Source organism: Elephantulus edwardii, unplaced genomic scaffold (assembly GCF_000299155.1).
Source record: "Elephantulus edwardii isolate Elephantulus edwardi_28Jun2011 unplaced genomic scaffold, EleEdw1.0 scaffold00166, whole genome shotgun sequence".
NCBI lineage: Eukaryota > Metazoa > Chordata > Mammalia > Macroscelidea > Macroscelididae > Elephantulus > Elephantulus edwardii.
The window spans coordinates 2,373,206-2,379,532 of record NW_006399916.1 but is presented as its reverse complement, the minus strand read 5'-3'; positions in this window follow the sequence as shown (position 1 = coordinate 2,379,532).

Sequence of the window (6,327 nt, the reverse complement as noted above, 5' to 3'; positions counted from 1 at the left end):
GGGGAGAGGGGTGCAACAATGAATGAATGGAATTCCAAAATCTCCGTAGATGTTCATTGAAATGAAAAATAAAGAAATTAAAAGTTTTATTAAAAATAAAATTAGTGCCTGATTGCCAAATAATTTCATATTTTCTTTCCCTTTACACATATTAATAGGTATTCCTTACCTATTAATGAATTTTCTTCTCTCTACTCTCTTACCTAGTAGTCATGACTCTGTGTGTAAACCTTTCTTGAACTTTTTTATAATAGTGGTCTTATACAGTATTTGTCCTTTTTGTAATTTCATTCAATATAATGTCTTCTAGGTTGATTCTGTGTTATGTAATGTTTCACAAATTCCTCGCTGTGTTTTGATGTTGCATAATAGTTTATTTTGTGAATGCCCCATTGTTTTTCTATCCATTCATTGTTGGGCACTTTGAGTTTTTCTATCTCTTTGCTAATGTGAATAGTGTTGCACAAGAAATAGATGTGCAGGTATTTGTTAATGTTCCAGTTCTTATTTCTTTAAGATAAATTCCATATGACCCAATTATTCCACTGCTTGGAAAATACCCAGAAAAAAATGGAACTGAGAAACAAATGGAGATTTGTACACCATCATTCATAGCAGTGTTATTCACCTTTTCAAGAACATGGAAACAGCCCAAATGTTCAACCATAATTGAATGTATTGAGAAATTGTGCTACATTCACATGATGGAATACTACACAGTATGCAGGAGCAATGAGTTTGAAAATTACTACATAACTTGATAGGGACTGGAAGAGCATTATGCTTAGTGAACTAATTCAATTCCATAAGGACAAATTCTATGTTACGGCCATTAGTATAGAAATAGAAAGAGAACTAGTAAAATATGTATAAGAATATAAGGTGGGAAGGGTGGGAACAGAGAGGTAAGGATAGGTGAGGGTGGGTTAATCACAGAGTCACACAATTTTCTGGCTAGAGGGAGGGATGGATAAAGGAATGAGAAAGATTCAATGTAAAAAAACAATACAAAGTCCATTTTTTTAAAAAAGTAAACTTTGAAAAAAAGTGAACTTTGTATGCAAACTAGTATAAAATAAAAATTTTATTTTTAAACAAACCCAATAAACTGATATCTTTGCTCTTTAGCACTATGGAACGGTGTTTGACAGTAGATATTCCCAATACTATATGTCTTTTGATTTCTTGAATATTACTACTATGATTACTACTATAATGCAACTTTTGATTTCTTAAATATTACTATTATGAATGTTGATTGTGAATCCAAGAAAAATGTAATAATTAACAACATTAAGTTTTATTGTTGTTGTTATTTATAATGATGTTGGCCTATTGGTTCAGTGGTCAGGATTTTTGTTTTCATGAACTTGGAATGTAAAATGCTTGGAATAAAAAAGTCATTGGTCGTGTAAAAAAAATTTAAAAAATACGTACCCCTAGTAATGGAATAACTGGCTCAAGTGAGTGATATTTCCATTTTCAACTTTTTACGCCAATGTCAAACTGCTTTACAAAGTGGATGTATCACTGTTCAATCCCATCATCAGTGTGTGAGAGTTCTAGTCTCTTCACACTTTTGCCTCATTTCTTGGTCCCTGACTTACTGAATTTTGCTATTGATACTAGCTTTTTCAGACTATAAACTGTATGGAAGCCAATTCCCAAGTCATTTTGAACTGCCACCTTTTCTGTTTCCTCAAAGTCTCAGAGACACCAGCTAAAAAGAAGAGACCTGATTTGGTGAAATTTTCAGATAAACTGTTTCCTTAGCAAAAATTATTCAGACATGTATTCCCTACACCTAGTACAATGTGTGGCCTGAGACACGGTCAATAGATTCTTTATAAAGAAGAACTAAATGAAGGAAATAGAAAATAATGGGTAAATATTTCATATTCCGTTATACGTGTCATTGATCAAGAGTGAACAGTAGCCAGTATTCCAATTCATGTGTTCAGGGCTGTCTTTTCTCAGTTGTTTTCTGATTGGATGCAGGATATTTCAGAGAACTTCTCAAATTGGCTCCTTCTCCATGCATGTTTCACTTTCTTTATTTTCCCCTCAGATAGAAGATAAATTATAGATTAGAGTCAAAGATAAAGAGTCATCAGAACTGCTTGACATAGTAGGAAGCAGTCTTCTTTCAAATTGAAAAGTAGACTGACAACCTAGGTTTTAGACTAAGCGATCTGCAGGTTCTAAAAGCTAAATTAGACGTGTTCACTATGAGTCTAGAAGATGACTGTAGTTTTGGTCTGATTCCCTGTGTAGGGAGCTGGTTGTTGTTATTATTACTGTCCAAGTCATCAAGTCATCTACAACTCATGGTGTCCTATGTACAATAATCCTGCAGCATCTTCACCTTCACCGATATGCTGGAGCCCATTTTTACAGTCATTTGTTTAGGGTTTTCCTATCTTTCTCCTAACCTTCACCTTTCCTTATATAATGTTCTTTTCCAAGGCCTGGCCCTGCTTCACAGCATACTCAAATTATGTGAGATGCTGCTTTATCATTTTTGCCTTAAGGAGCACCCTGGTTGCACATATTTCAATACAGACTTGTCTTTCCTTTTGGCAGTTCATGGAACATTCAGTACTTTTCTCTAACATTACAACTAAAGGCATCAATTCTTCCTTTCCTTTGTCCAACTTTCAGAAGCACAGGAAATGACTGAAAAAACATGGCTTCGATCAAGCACACCTTTGTGTTTAAACTGACAAATTTGCTCTTTAGCACTTTGGAGAGGTACTTGACGGCAGATATTCCCAATATAACACATCTTTTGATTTTTTATACTAATTGCTACCATGGATGTTGATTGTAGATCCAACTAAAATGAAATGGTTGACATCTTGAATCTTTTCTTTATCTATTACAATGTTACTTAATGGCCCAGTGGTGAGTATTTTTGCTTTCTTGCTGTTGAGATGTTGTCTATATTGAAGGCTTTTTGATCTTCTGCAGCAAGTGCTTCAAGACCCTTTCACTTTCAATAAACAAGATTTTGTGATCTACATAATACAGGTTATTGGTGAGTTTTCTTCCAATCCTGATTCTTTCTCATAGATTCTAACTTCTTTATTGACTTGTTCAACATATATATATGGAATAAGCATGGGAAAAGGATGGAACCCTGACGCACACTTCCTGATCTTAAACCATACTGTGTTTCCTTGTTCTATTCAGACAACAATTTTTTTTGCTCTAAGTATTGATTTCACATGAGTACAATTAAGTGTTATGGAACTTGCATTCTTCTTAATATTAGTCGTATTCTTAATATTAGTCACACTTCATTTTGGTCACAGTCAAATGAAGATAAGCATCTGTCTAATAGTCTCTGTTTCCAGTCTAGATTAAGTTGACATAAACAATGGTATTTCTAATGCCACAGTCTCTTCTAAAGCAAGCTTGAATTTCTGGCAGTTATGTCACTATATAGTTATAGCTACTTTAAATAATCTTCAAAAAGATTTTACCTGCATGTGATATTAATAATATCATTTGATAATTTCCGTATTCTCTTAGGTCACCTTTGAGAATATGAGCAAACATGGATCTACTTTTAGTTATCTTTCAAATTTCTTGCATAACTAGTGAACAAATTCAGGCTTCATCTGTTTCTTAAAACATGTCAATTTGTATCCCTTCAGTCCTGTGGTTTTATTTTTTGCCAATGGCTTTGGTGCAACTTGAACTTCTTTCTTCATTACCATCAGTTCTTGAGATCAGATATTATCTCCTGAAATGTTTCAGTGTTAACCAATTTTCTTTATACAGTGCTCTATGTATTACTTCAATCTTCTTTAGATTCTTCCTGTATCAATTCAAAATTTTGCCTATAGAATCCTTCAGTATTGCAATTTGAAGTCTGAATTTGTTTTTCATTTCTTTTAACTTAAGAAATGACTAGTGTTTGATTTTCTAACACCAGCTCTTTTGCATATTTCATTATAACATTTTGTTTTATATAATTTTTAATTTTTGTTGGTTTGCATATAATCATTCCTATACATCATATTTTGGACATGTACTTTGTGTTTTATACACTCATTCATATGCATTTTATAATTACCATTGCTAAGTTGCCTTTTGACATTTTCTGTTAATCTCTTTTATGCCAGCATTTCTTCCATTTATTTGCATTCTAGTGCAATTTTCAGTCTCCTCTGACATCCATTTTGGTCTTTTCTTTCTCTTTTCTGTATCGACATTTTGCTTTCTTCATGGGTTATATCCTTGATGTTATTTCACAACCCATCTGGTCTTTGAGTCTTTGATCATTAATGTTTAGTGCCACAAACTTATACTTGCAGCCGTTTTTGAAGTCAGATAGGATAGATTCAAGGTTGTATTTTGGTTATTGTGGACTTGTTTAATTTTCTTCAACTTCAGTTTAAACTTTACGTGAATAATTGCTGGTTTGTCCCATAGTCAGCGCTGACCTTGTTTTGATTGCTGATATTGAGCTTTTCCATTAACATTTTGCACTGGACAGAAAGCGATGCTACCAAGCCAAAGGCGGGTGACTTTTAATCCGCGGCCCTAGGACCTGTCTTTCATTGTTTTTGTTCAGACATTCCTCTAGGTCGTATAGCCCTGGTGTACAAGTTGCCGTACTGCATTCACTTTTGATTGCTGTGAGGCTGAACACTGTGACACGGATGTGTCAAATGTGTTAATGATTGGCTACCCAATGCGGACAGAGAGTGGGGTGGAGCTCTCCGATTGAACAAGCTTGGAAGGAGGAGTGGCGTCCACTTCCATAATAGCTTGCCTCCGGAAACCCTATGAACCTGGAGAGAGGCTGAAAGGCACCCAAGCGTCAAGGACTCTCCTTCATAGGGTCGCTATGAGTCGCCTGCGACTCAACCGCACTTAACAACAACAACAACAACAACATAGTTTGATTCCTGTGTAGGCCATTCAGTGAGGTCCATGTGTGTAGTTACAATTCATGTATTTTAAAAGGTATTTGCGATGAATAACCCATGGTTTGTAAATAATCCTGTCATTTGACTCCAGGCTCATTTCTGTCCCCAAGTCCGTATTTACCAATTACCAGTCCTTCTTTGTTTCCAACTTTTGCATTCCAGTTACCGGTTATTACTAATGCTTCTTGATTACATGCTTGATCTATTTCAGATTTTGAAAGTTGATTCTTCTTGTTATGTGCCGTCAAGTAGCTTGTGACTCATAGTGACTCAATGTACAACAGCCCTAAACTCTGCTTTATCCTTTGCCAACCTTATTGTCTCTGACACACCCACCCATATTACTCCAATCACTGAATCAATCCATCTCATCAAGGGTCTTCCTCTCTTGTGCTGTTGTCCCTCCACCCTCCCAAGCATGACATCCCTCTCCAAGAACTTGTTCCTCCTTGCAACATATCCAAAGTATGTCAGACAGAGCTTCAGAATCCTTGCTTGCAAGGAGCAGCCTGGTTTCACCCTCTCCAGAATGAACTTGTTTATTCTCCTAGCAGTCTGTGATATATTCAATACTTTTCTCCAACACCACAGCTCAAAGGCATCCATTTTCCTTCTATCATCTGTAGTCATTGTCCAACTTTCTGATGCATAGCAAGTGATTACAAAGACCAAGGCCTGTATCAGGTGCACCTTAGTCTCCAAACTGACATCATTGCTCTTCAGTACTTTGGAGAAGTCTCTGACAGCAGACTTTCCCAATGCAAAACTTGATAGAAGTCCTCAATTTCCCCATTTTTGGCTTTAGTTGTTGATGTGTACATTTGACAAACAGTTCCATTTAGAATCTTCCTTGTATGTACATGCGTGACATCATATAACTCATAACTTTGCACTTCAAGATAAATCTTAACATGTTCTTTTAGTCTATGACTCTAACTCCATTCTTAATATATTTTTTTAATTCTTGGTAGAATAAATCATATGATTTTCTTGATTCAGAGTAGCCTAAACGAGCCCACCTTAGCTCACTAATGCTAGCATGCTAATTTTTATGTATTCCATTTCATTTTGTGAAGAAAGATCATTTTGAAGAAGGATCAGTAGCTGAAAAACATGGGATCGGCCAGAGAAATGAGGCTGGAGATAGAATGATAGAGCTATGCACATTCAATGATTTATTTATTGCAAATACCTTTTATAAGAAACATAAACGCAGGCTATACACATGGATTTCACCTGATGGTATGCATAGGAATCAAATCAATTACATTTGTGGAAAGATTCGCTCGAGACGCTCAATATCAGCAGTGAAAACCAGGCCGGGTGCTGACTGTAAGACAGACCACCAACTACTCATATGCAAATTCAAGCTGAAGTTGAGGAAAAT